Raw genomic sequence first — 17,845 nt, 5'->3', positions numbered from 1 at the left:
TAGGTGCCAACGTCTTGCTGCTCCAATACCCTCCCCATCATTCTCGAACTGCTTCCCGCGGATTACATTTTTCATTGTACCAAAAACACTACTGGCCATTAAAATTGCTACACCACGAAGATGACGTACTACAGACGATAAATTTAACCGACAGGAAGAAGATGCTGTGATATGCAAATGATTAGCTTTTCAGAGCATTCACACAAGGTTGGCGCCGGTGGCGACACCTACAACGTGCTGACATGAGGACAGTTTCCAACTGATTTCTCATACACAAACAGCAGTTGACCGACGTTGCCTGGTGAAACGTTGTTGTGATGCCTCGTGTAAAGAGGGGAAAAGCGTACCATCACGTTTCCGACTTTGATAAATGTCGGATTGTAGCCTATCGCTATTGAGGTTTATCGTATCGCGACATTACTGCTCCAGTTGGTCGAAATTCATTGACTGCTAGTAGAATGTGGAATCGGTGGGTTCAGGAGGGTAATACGGAACGCCGTGCTGCATCCCAACGGCCTCGCATGACTAGCAGTCGAGATGACAGGCATATTATCCGCATGGCTGTAACGGATCGTGCAGCCATGTCTCGATCCCTGAGCCATCAGATGAGGACGTTTGCGAGACAACGACCATCTGAACGAACAGTTCGACGACGTTTGCAGCAGCATGGACTATCAGCTTGGAGACCATGGCTGCGGTTACCCTTGACGCTGCATCACAGACAGGAGCTCCTGAAAAGGTGTACTCAACGACGAACCTGGGTGCACGAATGGCAAAACGACATTTTTTCGGAATAATCCAGGTTCTGTTTACATCTTCATGATGTTCGCATCCGTGTTTGGCGACATCACGGTGAACGCACATTGGAAGCGTGTATTCGTCAGCGCCATACTGTTGTACCACCCTGCGTGATGGTATGGGGTGCCATTGGTTACACGTCTCCGTCACCTCTTGTTCAAATTGACGGCACTTTGAACAGTGGACGTTACATTTACAGTTCTAGTTTAACACATTTGTCCAATGAATACCCGTTTATCAACTGCATTTCTTCTTGGTGTAGCAATTTTAATGGCCAGTTGTGCAAATGGAAATCGGAAGGTGCGAGATCCGGGCGGTAGTGTGAATGGGGAGGAACAGACCGGAGTTAAGTTTTGTGAGCTATTGTCAGGTGCGCAGATATGTGTGGGCCCTTGCGTTGCCCTGGAGAAATTCGTTTGCATTTTTGTTGCGACTAACAAGCTGAAGTCGTTTCTCCACTTGACTGACAGTAGCACAATGAACTTCAGAGTTGATAGTTGCACCGTGAGGGATGACATCAAACAGAATAACCGCTTTAGAGCCTCAGAAGACCGTTACCATGACTCTATCGCCTGAGGGGGCGGCGTTGAACTTTTTCTTCGTCACCACTCTATACAGGGTGTAAGTTTTAAGTTGACGAACCAGAATAACTGGAAAAATAAGCTTCACACAAAAAATGTGTAGAATCCAAATTTGATTAATTTCGATGGGGATATCCGCTGGTGCTAAAATTAACCCGCCACACCAGCCCCCTGGGCTGGTGCGGGAGGTAGCTTTAAAATTTTGAATGGGAACCCCATTTTTTTATTGCAGAAGCTGATTCTACACAAAAAACTACGTACATTTTGTCTTAAACATTTGTTTTGATACTTGGTAGTTGGCGCTGTAATTCAAGAAAATCCAAGTTCTCATTTTTGCGTAGAAAATGGTAACAGATAAATAAAAAATACTTATTTAATTCGTAACTTTTGATTCGCTAAAACTAAAACTCCCCCTCTCTCCCCATAGGCTGCGGTTTGAGAGAGAGGAATTAGAGTTTTACAAATGTTGACCCATATATTAATTTTTTCCGCAGATTCCGATAAGTTTTGTTTGTTTCGTGGTCATGAGGCCACATAACTTTTAATTATTAAACAAATAATCCCCATATATGGAGAGTTTTAGTTTTAGCTCCAGGGAGCTGTGGTGGCGGGCTAATTTTAGCAGCAACAGATGCCCCCTCGAAAATAATCAACTTTGGTTTCTACATATTTTTTAGTGTGAAACTTACTTTTCGAGTTATTCTGGTCTGTCAACTTAAAATTTACATCCTGTATATTGCCGTTTGTTTCCGGCTCCAAGTGAAGATCCCATGTTTCATCGCCTGTGATAACGTTGGACAAAGAGTTATCATCAGCCTTGTAGCGTGCAAGCAGTTCCGCAGAAATGCTCCTTCGTTGGTCTGTTTGGTCTCCTATTGGGCGGCGAGGAATTGCGTAAGTAAGCTGGACGAGTATGTCAGCACTGCCAACAGAGACGTCCTGTTGTGCAGCGAGGTGTTCGAATGTAATCCGTCGATCACCTCGAATGAGAGTATCCGCACAATCCAACATGGTAGGAGTCACAGCTGTACATGGCATGCTGGCACGCGGGAGATCGGACAGCTTAGCGTGACCGTCTTGCGATGATGACAGACGCCTCGCACAACGGCTCAACACACTTTTGTTCTCTGCCAGGTCGTCGTAGACGTTCTGCAAGTGCCTAGGAATAACTGCGATGCTCTCGTTTTCCGCCGAAAGAAAATGACAGCTCTCTACTTGGAAAGCGCCTCCGCCACAGACGCCGTTTTGAAGGCTTCGTACAGCTCCGCCATCTATCGGAACTTCATGAAACTGTAGGGGCTGAAGATGGAATATTCTACCATATCCTACAACAGATTCCGCATTTTATCAGCCGAAATTGGCCAACAACAACAAAAATTGCATTAGTTATTGAACACCTCTCTTAGTATTTAGAAATGCGAGTAACGCACTTCCTCTTTCAGCCGAACTAAATTGAAACGTGTGCTGTCAACGCAGCGGAGCAGTGCGGAGAACTTTTGTCTCAGGCCTGTGGGACAGCCGGACGGGCTGGAAGTTAGTGGACAGCGGGCTGCCACGGCGAGGCGCGCTGCGACGTGACCAATTTTCCACCGCGCCGCCTCAATAGCGCTCGTTGCCCGCCGGCCAGTCTGCGCGGCTTCCGGTGCCCGCCGCCGTCCGCTCTCCGGAGAGGTTCGCGCCGCCACTGGCGCTACGCAACGACTCGGGTTTCGGTAAAACCCGTGGGCACCGCAGCCTAGAGTCAACCACAGTTCCCTTACGGATATGATTGATAGGAAATCTTACTCGTCTTCTAGGAAACGGAGATAACTTTGTGTAAGTTTCCTTTCATTTACATCTATGGTGACAAATCTTTTGTTAACAGATTACAGGTTTCGGTCTATAATGACCATCATCAGATCTGTTTTATAAAAAACAAAGTCTGTTGTAAAACAGAGCTGATGATGGTCATTATAGACCGAAACCGGTAATCTGTTAACAAAAAGTTTGTGCCCATAGACGTAGATGAAAGGAAACTTATTGTATATACGGGGTCACCGTTTTATTCGCGACAATGTCGCAGCTTGTGATAAATTTGTGTGTTGTACCATTATGCGGTCGAACTCAGCGTTCGTAGATATCTTAAAGGTGTTATTCCGGCTCGTGGTTCTAGGCGCGCAGTCCGGAACCGTGCAACTGATACGGTGGCAGGTTCGAATCCTGCCTCGGGCATGGGTGTGTGTGATGTTCTTAGGTTAGTTAGGTTTAAGTAGTTCTAAGTTCTAGGGGACTGATGACCACAGCTGTTAAGTCCCATAGTGCTCAGAGCCATTTGAACCATTTTTTTTGTTATTCCGGGTACCATCCTGTGAGCCGGCCCGAGTGGCCGAGCGGTTAAAGGCGCTACAGTCTGGAACCGCGCGACCGCTACGGTCGCAGGTTCGAATCCTGCCTCGGGCATGGATGTTTGTGATGTCCTTAGGTTAGTTAGGTTTAAGTAGTTCTAAGTTCTAGGGGACTGATGACCACAGCAGTTGAGTCCCATAGTGCTCAGAGCCATTTGAAGCCAGCATTTTTGAACCATCCTGTGAACTGACGTCAATGTACGAACATGCGGTCTGTCTCAGAATTTTGTGTTTGGTTTTTGTTTTTACTTATTGAAGGCACTTCGTTATCCAAGACCTGTAGTGTCCAACAAGTATAAGTTTATCGTACAGTGTATCCCAAGACAGCATCTTTAGAAACGTTCTCGTAACTTTATCGTACACAGTACCTCAAGGAAGTATTTTTACGAAGATTCTTCATCTCGTAGGCTGTGTATCGTCTGTGCTGTAAACTCTAAACATCGAAATCGATTTGATATGGAAGAAATGTTTTCTACATCTACATCTACATGGTTACTCTGCAATTCACACTTAGTGCCTGGCAGAGGTTTCATCGAACCATTCTCATAGTACTTCTCTACCATTCCACTTTCGAATGGCGCGTGGGAAAAAGAAACACCTAAATCTTTCCGTTCGAGCTCTGATTTCTCTTACTTTATTATGATTATCATTTCTCCCTACGTGGGTGGGTGTCAACTAAATATTTTCGCAATCGGAAGAGAAAGTTGGTGATCGAAATTTCCTGGCTGGCCGCTGTTGCCGAGCGGTTCTAGGCTCTTCAATCCGGAATTGCGCTAACGCTACGGTCGCAGGTTCGAAAAAAATGTTGAAATGTGTTTGAAATCTTATGGGACATAACTGTGTAGGTCATCAGTCCCTAAGCTTACACACTACTTAACCTAAACTATCCTAAGGACAAGCACACACACCCATGCCCGAGGGAGGATTCGAACCTCCGCCGGTACCAGCCGCACAGTCCATGGCTGCAGCGCCCTAGACTGCTCGGCTAATTCCGCGCGGCCGCAGGTTCGAATCTTACGTCGGGCGTGGATGTGTGTGATGTCCTTAGGTTAGTTAGGTTTGAGTATTTCTATGTTCTAGGGGACTGATGACCTAAGATGTTAAGTCCCATAGTGCTCAGAGCCATCTCAATCATTTGAAATTTCGTAAATAGCTCTCGCCGCAAAGAAAACCGCCTTTGCTTCAGTGACAGCCACTCCAACTCGTGTATCATATCAGTGATACTCTTACCCCTATTGCATGATAACACGAAACGAGCTGCCCTTCTTCGCACTTTTTCGATGTCCTCCGTCAATCCTACCTGGTAAGGATCCCACACAGCGCAGCAATATTCCAGCAGAGGACGGACAAGTGTAATGTAGGCTGTCTCTTTAGTGGGTTTGTCGCATCTTGTAAGTGTTCTGCCGACAAAGCGCAGTCTTTGTTTCGCCTTCCCCACAATATTATACATGTGGTCTTTCCACAGGTAATAGTACGCAAACGAAATTGTTTGGCGTTTGATCGGTCTTACATTAACTTTTTCTCGCTGTCTGTAGTAGCTTGAATTGCACCGTTATCAATGACTACGGAAGAGCGATATGCTAACTGGTTATTCCAGGGTTGTCAAACGATACTGCCTTGTCCAAGGATAAGAAAACCCCTTAGGCGGAAATGTTTGAGTTGTAAATACAAACATTTTATGCTGTCCGTATACACTGTCCAGTGACATGAAGTGACCATGTGTCAAAAGCTTGAATAGCCACCATTCGCAGCACGAACAGCTGCGAGATGTGCAGGATGAGAGCTACTGAGGTTCTTGATCCCGGAACGTGTATTCAAGCCGACACCTGTGCCGCAGACAGCTGCGCTGAGTCTTATGGCTGAGGATCTGTGACGCGAACAGCCCGATTGAAGTGGTCCCAAATATTCTCCACTGGCTTTAAGTCATGGCTGTAGGGTAGCCAGGGGAGTGCGGCAGGACAGCCCTGGTTCCCTTCATACCATGCAACCATGCACGTACACTGTGAGCTGTGTGACACATTGCGTTATCCTGCTGGTAGATGCTATCGTGCCGAGGAAAAACAGCGTCTAGGTGTGGACATGGTCCACAAGGATAGATGCATACTTGTGTTGATCCATTTTGTCTCCTTCCACAGTATCACTCAGAGAACGCCTCGGCGAGGTTACCCAGATCATAACGATCCTTATTCCTGCCTGGACCATCCCGGCGACTGTTGCAGGACGTTTACTTTCAGTTCGATGGAGCATAAATCTTCATTTGTTCTCAAGGGACACCTGCCGCCACTCAGTGGACGTCCAGTAGCAATATCGACGTGCAATTTCAACTAATCGTCGCCGATACACAGCATTCAGCATGAGTGCATGAACCAGGCGCCTGCTGCAGAGGCCCATATGCAGCAATGCTCGCTGAATGGTCATTGAGAAAATTCTGTGGGTAGCTTCTTGGTTCATCGGGAAGGTCAGTTGCTCAACAGGGGACCTGTGTTCGCCCGTACTCATCGTCACAGCCGTCGTTCACCGTTGTCACTTGAGCCGTGCATGGCTCGTGTTCGTGCCATCTCTTATTTAACACCCCGTTTTTTTTCCGTACTGCCTCCTCGTTAAGTTGATTTTCAATTACTGGTGTCATTGAGTTCCTGCCTTGCCTGCCCGTGAGCGGCAGCAGCAGCGCGTATCGCTATAGGCCCTGTCGTATTATCTTTGCTGGATTGCTATTACATCCCGGTCTTCACGTGTCGTGCAGGGAGTTGGAACGCGCCAGGAGTGGAGTTCGGACCTGGCAGTCGGACAGTTAGGACGCGCCAGAAGTTAGGACGCGCCAGAAGTTCGGTCGGGTTGGAGCGGCAGTGAGGCTCGGATAACCATGAATCGCCCGACCATTGCCGGCACACATGGATTGAGTTGAGATGGTCTTGGTTGATCGTCGGTTGGTCGTCTTACCGGACGACGTGTATTTGCTCGCCGATCGCTTATGGGTTGGCGGTGTGTGTGTCTCAACGTGTGGTTCGTTCCTGTGATTGCACAATCACTGCTTTTAGCGTTGGTAACGTTCTTCGTCCAAGTGTTTGTGAAATTGTGTGTAGCCTGTGATGTCGACTGGCCAGTTATTATAGTGCTGTCTCCGTGCTGATATGCAGCAGTTGGTCGGTTGGCGCAGCTGCGTCGTAGCACCAGTGGGGCACGAAGCGCCAGGGAACCGCGGATAGCCTTCATTCGCCGATGATTGCCGACTTACACGATTTGAGTGGGGACGACTTTGGTTCAACGTCGGTCGGTCGGCTTGTCGGACGACGTGTATTTGGTCGGCGATCGCTTATGGGTTGGTTGTGTGCGATGACTCGTGATTCGTCCTCGTTATTGCTCAGTCACTGCCGTTAGCATCGTCTAGTTCGTTGTGCAAGTGTTTGTGAAACTGTGTGTAGTTTATTTGATTTTCAATGACAAGTCAATTTAAATGTTGTCGGCGGACTGGTTCTGAGTTGGTCGGCTGGCGTGTAATAGCGAGGAAGAACAGCATAGCCATCACTCGCCTGACGATTGCCGACACATACGTTTGAGTGGCAACGACCTTACTTGGCCATTTGGTCGGTTACCTGATTAGATGTCGTGTATTTGGCTCGTCTGCCGCTTATGTGTTGTCTGCGATCCGTTCTTGTTGTTGTTGCACAGTCTCTGCTGTTAGCATCGTTTGAGTTTTGGTGCAAGTGTGGAGCGGAACTGATCTTGATCATTGGTCTATTGACTGTCGGTTGGGTTGCCATCGGAGTGAGAATGGTTGCGCCGACTGCCTGTCTCACCTAAGTGAGCGTTTGTGTTTGAATTCCAGGCCGACCCTCGAACATCTGAGCGCCCTTGGGTGCTGCGGGTGGTAGCACTCGAAGTTAAGGGCGTATAAACCATGTTGAGGAGATACCAGAAACAAAGCAGTCGCTGCTATGAAGTGGAAAGGGAGCGAATTATCTAAAGTCCAAAAGAGGTTGATAGTACGCTTTAGGGCCAAGGGTGGAATCATTGCCGAAATGGCTAACCCACTACTAGATGCATTTTGTTTTCCTTGGCACGATGGTATCTACCAGCAGGACAATGCAATGTGCTACAAACTTCACAGTGTATGTCGGTGATTCGAGGAGCACCATTATAAATTTACTATACTCCCATTGCCAGCTATATCCCCAGATTTAAATCCAGTAGAGAATCAACATGACCACATTGTTCGGAGTAGTAGGGCAAACTTGGTTTTGGTGCTTATTGTTAGTGCAGGTTTCCTACATCAGAGGCAGGTATGCACTCAGTGGCAAACCTATTGTTCATCTTTGATTGACAGGTCATTGACCTATTGTTCTGCATAAAGGATCCTTCCTTTTGATTGACAGGTCCTTAACCTACTGTTCCCACACTCTCACCCCCACCCTTACTCGCCTTATGAAAACTCCAACCCCCCCCCCCCCCCCCTCTGCTACAGATAAACTTTCAGGTTTGAGTTATTGGAATAGCCCCTCTCACTCTTGTCAATTTCACTGACTAATTAAATTGATCAATTAATTAACCCCTCCCCTCTGGTATACCCACTCACATCCGTCCCTCTCATGGAAATTGGCAGGAAAAAGACTCAGCTGATCGGTCATTTTGACTGAATTGGATTGCAGTGTATGGAATATTGTTTAAACAATTCAGAAAATGTATAGAATACAGTTTAATTAGTTATGGCACTGTATGGAATATAGTTGATTTATTTAGTTAATCAGTTTGTCAGGAAATCGACTGCAGTGGACAGAATATTGTTTATACAATTTAGACAATGTGTAGAATATTGTTTATTGAAACAATTTATGTCATTCAAGGCAGTGTATAGAATATATGGAAATTGGTGGCTCTGTGGTGGAGAGGAAGAATCTTCCAGAGGGAAATTAAAGGATACATTGTTTATTTCTGAAAACTATCAGTTAGCAGTGGCAGGATTTCTTTTGCTTATCATCCTCGTTTCTTTTCTGCAGACAAGACTTTCAATGGCAAAATTATTTTGTACATATCGCCAAATTGCACTAAATGATGAACCTTGCAAATGTCTTCAGATCATGAAATACAGGAAGACAATTCCTCAGTTACACTGGTCTGCTACTGACGACTGAAATTTGAATATTTCAGCGTGAAACCGATCTCCAACCGATTATATAACACCACATACCGTATCTATGTAGTAAACACACAATTCATATCCTGCACCATACAAAATCATCACTTCTTCATCTTGTATAAAGTCAGCGACCACCACACATTCGTTCATAAACCGCAAAGGCAGACAGGATAAGCACAAGGATCACATGTAGTCCTTGCAGCACTAGATATTTCCCACAAAGTCAGTACGCCATCCACCATATTTGACAGTCACAAGTCATCTGCCCCTGCACACACATTGGCCCGAAACATGACCAGAGCCCCCTCAGTGGACCAGGTCACCCTCTGAACTGTTGTACAAAGGCTGGGTTGGTTCCTTTTGGCACGAGGGTGTTACTATTTCTGTACCCGACCTGCTTGCTTGTTTTCTACACCCATCTCCAGACTCTGGGGTTGCAACAACATATGTATTTTCACCAGGTTTACCAGATTATCATACCATTTTTACCATGCACCAAAACAAGGTTTGCCCTACTACTGATCTGACTGTTCATGCCATGGATCCTCTACTCAGAAACCTAGGGCAGCTGACCTCAGTACTAGATAACATGGTTCCACATCACTGTTGGTACCTTCTAGAATCTTACTGATTTCTCAAAACGGTTGGTGTTGCAGAAGGTGGTTAAGTAGGATTTTGACAGGTGGTCACATTAGTATGACTGGATAGTGTATGTGTGTCAAGGGCCTTTTTATGATTATGAAACTAATTAAGTCACAATCAAGTGGCAACATAAGTGCAAAAATCTGTAAATTTTTCTGCGTCCATCGGAATGCTGACAGTTGTATCAGATAAAAGTCATATTGTATCTTCAGTCAGCCAAAAACAGTTAAATAACACTGCACATTTATCTCGCTTGTGATCTATGTTGTTGATAGATATGAAATATAAAACTACATAGTATGAAGTACAAATGCCTTTCCATCTACGTAAGGACATTTGTTATTTCCCCTCTTTCCCATCCTCCCGCCCTGACAGCGTCCCCCCTTCGGGTCTGGGGGTTTGAAGAGGCCTGACGTATTCCTGCCTGTCGTAAGAGGCGACTAAAAGGAGTCTCACACTTTTCGGCCTTTATGTGATGGTTCCCTGTAGGGTTTGACCTCCATTTCTCCAAATTCTGCAGAAGAGTGGGCCATATGGCGAATGACGCCTTAAGTGATGAATGAGTTACCCATAGTGCCCATAGATTAGATCTGATGAACCTCTTGTCATGGCTTTGATTCTCCACCTGCAATTCAACTATCTGGGCAAAGACACTCTCCAGGCTATGTCATCTTCTGTTGTCTCCTGTCCTCTTTCGCCCCATGACAATACTGGATTTCTCTGCACCTCATATCCAGCACGGTAGCGAGCCGATTGTCGTGGGGCTTTATGTACCCATTTGGTGGTAGCCCCCTGACAAAACAGGGATTGCACTGCTGATGTCTCAGCTGTAAACTCCCAGTGTATACCAAGGAGTAGATGCCTATTGTCCTGGGGCATCTGGATTTACGGCAATGGCCGTCATGCCAGGTGGCCTTTCCTGTGTCTGGGTGGCGCCTCTGGGGAGAGCCCCTGATCAGAGTGGGTGGAATCAGGGTGGATGAAGTGCAGTGAAGCGGACTAAGTCATCTTTTGCCGAGGACTAAATGGCCCCAGCAGTCTCTAAGAAAGGAAAGGTTGATTCCAACGATGACAGATATGACCCTAAATCGCTCCACTCCTTATCAACACCTTGGGAGGAACGTAGGGCTTCAGAGCAACAGGATCCTTATTCGCCACATTACTTAGTTTGCAGCAGAACTAATGGGTATTCCTTTATGCAAATGAAGCCTCTGTCTTCTGTTGAGCACCTGGAAGATACGTTTGGGGAAGTGACAGCGCTATCCAAAATGCGCAATGTGTCGGTTTTGATTCAGACAGCATCCGCAACCCAGTCCAGGATGCTACACACCTGTGACACACTGGGTGATAACCCTGTTTCGTTCACTCCCCACAAAGGCCTCAATATCGCCCAGGGAATTATTTTTCATCGCAATCTTCTCTTACAGTCCGATGATGGTCTAAGGGCCAATTTAGAATGGTGGGGGTGTTCATTTCGACCAGCGCATTTACAGGAGATCCAAAGACAATAGGGGTGCCACCAGTGCCTTCATTGTGGCCTCCCAGGGTGATTCATTATCTGAAAAGTTCATTGTGGCCTCCCAGGGTGATTCATTATCTGAAAAGTTCAAGGTTACGGTATACTGGTCTGGTATCAAACCCTATGTACCTCCCCCATGTCGTGCCTTAAGTGTTGGAAATTCAGGCTTATGTCCCCCCGGTCCCTTTCCAATGCCAGATGTGGAATTGCAGCTGTTCGCTGCATCTGTATACTCCTTGAACTCCTCCTCCCACGTGTGTAAACTGTGGGCAGGATCACATCCCCTGCTTTCCAGACTGCCCAGTACTCCAAGAGGGAACAAAATTATGGAGTACAAGACCCTGGACACTATCTTACCATGAGGCTAAACTAACATATGAACGACTAAACCTTGTTCCCATGCTATCTTCATATGCTGCTGCGATGGCATCGCAATCGATGACGCAGTTACGCCCCTCCTCTAAGGTTGCTCCAGTGGGCCCTCAGAGGACCGCCCATCTCCTCCCCCCCCCCCCCCCCTGGCCAGTTGGCTGGGGGCACATCCTCTTCTGTTGCTCTCAGGGCTTCTACTTTAGGAGCATCGCCCCCCAAAATGCCAGGGACATCTGCCCCCTCCAACATCGCAGTGGCGGGAAAGTGTCATCATTCCATTGCTAAAGCCTGGGAAAACCCCACTAGATGTTGACAGCTGTCGTTCCATCAGACACACCAACGTTCTATGCAAGCTGCTTCAACGTATGGTGAGGCAGCAGTCGCGTTTGTACCTTGAGTCTCCGGACCTTCTGGCTCTGTCCCAGGGTGGTTTTCGCCACGGATTCTCCACCATCGACTACTTGGTGCACCTGGAGTCTGTCATTCGATCAGCCTTTTCCCAGTGACAACACTTCATCTCCATCCTTTTCGATCTTACAACGGCCGTCGATACCACTTGGGGACACCACATACTCGCTACTCTGCATGAGTGGGGTCTTCAGGGCCCACTCCCGGTTTTTGTGCAGAACTTTTTATCAAACTGTACTTTAACAGTTCACATCAGTGCTTCCCATATTGTACCCTATATACAAGAGAATGGAGTCCCACAGGGATCTGCCCTGAGTGTCCCACTCTTTTAATTGCTGTCAAAGGTCTCAAATTAGCAGTAGCATCGTCGGTATCTCCTCTCATATATGCTGACGATTTTTGTATTTCGTTCTGCTCCTCTTCTACTGTTGCTGCTGAAAGCTGTCTGCAGGGAGTTATACGGAAGGTGCATTCATTGGCCCTTTTGTCGTCGTCGTGCCGTCCACCACCATCCAGAACCTTACCTCGATGACCAACTGCTAGATGTAGTGGAGACTTCCTGCTTTCTGGTACTGGTCTTTGACGCCCACTTAAGTTGGCTTTCCCATCTTCGTCACCTTAAGGACAATGGATGGCAGCACCTTAACTTATTCAATGCCTGAGCCACACCGACTAAGGTGCTGATTGTTGTAAACTGCTGCAACTGTACCTAACCCATGTACAATCCCGTATTGATTATTGGAGTGTGGTATATAGTTCAGCAGCCCCCTCTACACTGAGTCTACTAGACCCCATTGATAACTGTGGAGTTTGCCTCGTGAAGGGTGCCTTCTAATCGAGCCCCGTGAGCAACCTACTTGTGGAAGCTGGCATTCCTCCATTGTGGCTCTGGCGGCAGCTATTGCTCGCAAATTATACCGCCTACATACGTAGTTCGCGTCGCCATCCAAATTACCGTCTTCTTATCCCCGAGACGAGGGTCCACCTCTCACAATGGTGGCCTATAACTGGGCTTCCCTTTGCCGCCTGTATCCAGTCACTTCTTCATGAACTCGACGCTTCGCCCTTACCACCTACCCTGCAGGCCCACTTCTGTACACTTCCATGGTCCATACCTCGACCACGGCTATGGATGGACCTATTGCAAGGCCCCAAACGTTCAGTTCCCCCTGAGGCCCTCCGTCGGCATTTTGTCTCTCTTCTTGGCCAATCTGAGGGCTCAGAAATAGTCTACACTGATGGATCACTGGTTGACGGTCTTGTTGGTTACACTTATGCTCACGTTGGCCATACTGAACAACGCTCTTTCCTAGATGGTTGCAGAATTTTCACTGCAGAGTTGGTTGCCATCTACCGTGCTCTTGATCACATCCGCTCCTGTTCTGGTGAGTCCTTTGTCATTTGTAGTGACTTCTTAAGCAGCCTACAAGCTCTCGACCAGTGCATCTCTAGGTATCCTTTGCTACTGTTAAGTCAGGAGTCTCTTTATGCCCTCTGCGCCAGTGGACGCTCAGTGACCTTCATTTGGACCCCAGGCCATGTCGGGATAACAGGCAATGAGCTTGCTGACCACCTGGCCAAACAGGCTGCCAGTAAACCATCTCTGGAGATTGGGTTACCACAGACTGATTTGCGAGCAGTCTTCCGTTGCGAAGTTTTTGCGAGCTGGGATACTGAATGGCGCACTCTGAGTTCACCAAATAAACTCCATGCTATCAAGGAGACGACAGATGAATGGCGGTCATCCATGCGAGCCACTCGCAGGAAATCTGTTGTCCTTTGCTGGCTCCGCATTGGCCACATGTGGCTAATGCATGGCTACCTTCTCCGTTGAGAGTACCCACCTCGGTGTCACTGTGGCTCCTGTCTGACTGTTGTGCACATCTTGCTTGACTACCCAATTTTGGCTGCTCTGCGGCGGTCTTTTAATCTTCCCATGGCTCTACCTTCAGTGTTGTAAGACAATGCATCAATGCAGATTTAGAATTACGTATTATTTGTGGAGGGAGATTTTTTTTGCACTATCTAAGGGTGGGCGTTTGGCCTTCTCTATGTGGTTTCCACCCTTCCTTCATTTTAACTCTGTCACCCTTTCATTGCATTTGTTTGTCTTTGTGTTCGTCGTTTCCCTACATGTGTTCATCTCGCCTTGTCTTTTTGGGGTGTACATTTTGAAGTGTTGCAGAGTAGCTGACTCACCCTCTTTTATTCTTGTGATCAGCCAGCCCAGACCATCTGCTCTACAGTTTTAATACAATCTTCGACTTTTCCTTATGGTGTATGTTTACCCCTTTTTTTGTTTTTTGTTTTTGTACCATTCGTATTCTTTTTAGATGTGGTTTCGCTTTCATTTCCACTTTTCCTTTCCCAAACGTACTTCGAGAGTTGTTTTACCCAGAGCCTTGTTTTCCGTATGGAACAAGGGACTGATGACACTGCAGTTTGGTCCCTTTATTCCTCAGACCAACCAACCAACCTGACAGCGTGGCTGGGAGAAATGTGTAGCAAGGGTGAGCGCTATGTCACGTGAGCCAGCTGACGGGTCATGGGTCGAATTCTTGGCTGCCCCTGTTCTAATGGAATACAAGAAAATACGCAAGTTTAACTGCTGAACAGCGTTTTAAAAAATTACGAATGTGAGAAACATTAATCTTAGCATTGCAGACGTATCTGCAACTTAGAGAGAAAATTGGGTTCCAAATGTGGACTCGGTGCAAATAACTTCTTCTTTTCGTTAGCGTCACCCGTCAACGACGAGCTCCGCAGCATTCAAGTTTTGGCAGCGACCGAATGACGTCCCTATCGCTGGAGCTGTCAGTTATCCATGGGAGGGAAATCCTATGTGCCACCAGTCTGGGAATTGTGTAAACTTTACTCAGTGTGCTATCGTATTTTAACTGTTAGTACATCGTGTTTTCTGAGTCGGGAATTAAGAATCAGCCCAGTATTTACCTAAACGAGTTTGGGAGATTGCCTTAATATCACATTCACACTGACCAGTGCACGAGCGATAGTCGAAAATCAGCCGCGGCGTTTCGATCCGGTTCTGGCTGACTTTCCGTCTCACAAGGTAGGGCACTCCATGTTACGCTGCACTAGCAGGTGCCGTGTGTCCAACAAAATTATTTCAAAACGAGTGCTACTATCAATTTGACAAAACTTCACTTCCACAAAGTATTCAGTTCTTCCGAACCACAATCATGTTAAACTATACGATATCGTTTTCAGCATTTCCATTCCTATCTCCAAAGGATTAAAACTGTTTAACTGTTTGGAACTGGCTGTACATAATTTTATGATTTTATCTATTTTATCCTGTTTTATCACTCACTGAAGCAAGCAATAAGTCCTTGTGCTTGAGTATATAAAGTACCAGATACTACAACAATTCTTGATTTTCAGGAGGGAATAATATTGTAAAAATCTGAATCGATTGTAAATCAATCCGTTTTGCAATAGTTCTATCCACATAAATTTTCAGCGAAAACAGAGCACACTGATATATACATAACCACACACAACTGCACCAATATTTCTATAGGCTGCCCTTGCTGCAAACTTCAAGTTTCGTGCTGTATTGTGAAGAACACATTGCCCAAGAAATGTTAGTAATACACTTTGGTTTGTACACTGTGAGTTCCACAGCGTAAAAGACACGATAAATATCTTGACAGAGAACGATTCAGTAGAAACCAGAGAAACAGTTTATCTTTCTAAGAAGCTATATAAACATATGACACTGTTATTTTGAATCTGTACATGTTTTCATATAAGTATGAATGTGTGCATTTGTATTCATTCTTTCAGTGAATCTGTGGCAAGCGAAGAATACATTTCGAGAAATGTTTATTGGCAGTGGCAGCAGAGCGTCACTCTAGAATAAATCAGAGGTATTTGAGAGTACGAGAATGCTACTGCAGGACGCTTAGCAATCTGCCAGTAACAGTACATCATGTTATTATATTATCATATTTTAACAGTTTTATTTGCTACCGATAGTCACAGAGACAGCGTCTCTTAATTAAACGAGATTCGGTGCTATTTCAGCGTCATTTAGTCGTGCTTTTATCATGTTATTGGGCCCCGATGTATAGCCAGGCATATAATTTCGTTTAAATACAATATTTACACCACTGTTTCACTATATTATGCTTTCTTAATTCATGGAAAACTGCAACCACAGTTGAAGTGATTTTCAAACACGCGTGACCTTCACAGTACATCTCTCCTTCATTCACGGCTTGGCTTGACTCTGTTAGACAGAGACATGTTATCGCAGTCTAGTGACCTCCTTGCCAAGGCTGTGGCACACTCTTTTCCCCTTTGTGTGCTGATACCGATACGTTTGCGTGCCTCAACTACACAGATTACGTGTCGGCTTGACTTGTGCCTACGGTGATGGTCTGTCAGACTTATACCTTAAAACACACAAACACACATACACACACACATATACACTCCTGGAAATTGAAATAGGAACACCGTGAATTCATTGTCCCAGGAAGGGGAAACTTTATTGACACATTCCTGGGGTCAGATACATCACATGATCACACTGACAGAACCACAGGCACATAGACACAGGCAACAGAGCATGCACAATGTCGGCACTAGTACAGTCTATATCCACCTTTCGCAGCAATGCAGGCTACTATTCTCCCATGGAGACGATCGTAGAGATGCTGGATGTAGTCCTGTGGAACGGCTTGCCATGCCATTTCCACCTGGCGCCTCAGTTGGACCAGCGTTCGTGCTGGACGTGCAGACCGCATGAGACGACGCTTCATCCAGTCCCAAACATGCTCAATGGGGGACAGATCCGGAGATCTTGCTGGCCAGGGTAGTTGACTTACACCTTCTAGAGCACGTTGGGTGGCACGGGATACATGCGGACGTGCATTGTTCTGTTGGAACAGCAAGTTCCCTTGCCGGTCTAGGAATGGTAGAACGATGGGTTCGATGACGGTTTGGATGTACCGCGCACTATTCAGTGTCCCCTCGACGATCACCAGTGGTGTACGGCCAGTGTAGGAGATCGCTCCCCACACCATGATGCCGGGTGTTGGCCCTGTGTGCCTCGGTCGTATGCAGTCCTCATTGTGGCGCTCACCTGCACGGCGCCAAACACGCATACGACCATCATTGGCACCAAGGCAGAAGCGACTCTCATCGCTGAAGACGACACGTCTCCATTCGTCCCTCCATTCACGCCTGTCGCGACACCACTGGAGGCGGGCTGCACGATGTTGGGGCGTGAGCGGAAGACGGCCTAACGGTGTGCGGGACCGTAGCCCAGCTTCATGGAGACGGTTGCGAATGGTCCTCGCCGATACCCCAGGAGCAACAGTGTCCCTAATTTGCTGGGAAGTGGCGGTGCGGTACCCTACGGCACTGCGTAGGATCCTACGGTCTTGGCGTGCACCCGTGCGTCGCTGCGGTCCGGTCCCAGGTCGACGGGCACGTGCACCTTCCGCCGACCACTGGCGGCAACATCGATGTACTGTGGAGACCTCACGCCCCACGTGTTGAGCAATTCGGCGGTACGTCCACCCGGCCTCCCGCATGCCCACTATACACCCTCGCTCAAAGTCCGTCAACTGCACATACGGTTCACGTCCACGCTGTCGCGGCATGCTACCAGTGTTAAAGACTGCGATGGGGCTCCGTATGCCACGGTAAACTGGCTGACACTAACGGCGGCGGTGCACAAATGCTGCGCAGCTAGCGCCATTCGACGGCCAACACCGCGGTTCCTGGTGTGTCCGCTGTGCCGTGCGTGTGATCATTGCTTGTACAGCCCTCTCGCAGTGTCCGGAGCAAGTATGGTGGGTCTGACACACCGGTGTCAATGTGTTCTTTTTTCCATTTCCAGGAGTGTATATTTAAAAAGACAGAGTTCATTTTTAGTTTTAATAGTGTATATCCAATTTCTGGTAAGTGCTCATCACTGCAGAATAATGTGCTGTCTACATCTACATAATTACACTGCCATTCACATTTCAGTAAC

General features: G+C 47.0%; 1 protein-coding gene and 1 non-coding gene across 2 annotated transcripts in view; one reads left to right on the top strand and one right to left on the bottom strand.

The window, feature by feature from the left end:
* LOC124776951 (neurotrimin-like) overlaps positions 1–17,845 on the bottom strand; it is a 1,187,890-nt gene that overhangs the window by 483,899 nt on the left and 686,146 nt on the right. The window lies entirely within an intron of this gene.
* Positions 3,735–3,818, top strand: Trnas-gga. The gene is given in 2 exon segments: positions 3,735–3,774; positions 3,784–3,818. It is a non-coding gene; the product is annotated as a tRNA-Ser (tRNA).

The sequence above is a fragment of the Schistocerca piceifrons genome, chromosome 1 (assembly GCF_021461385.2).
Source record: "Schistocerca piceifrons isolate TAMUIC-IGC-003096 chromosome 1, iqSchPice1.1, whole genome shotgun sequence".
NCBI classification, from domain to species: Eukaryota; Metazoa; Arthropoda; class Insecta; order Orthoptera; family Acrididae; genus Schistocerca; species Schistocerca piceifrons.
Note: the sequence above shows the minus strand (reverse complement) of the source record. Positions and strands in the feature narration are given on the sequence as shown.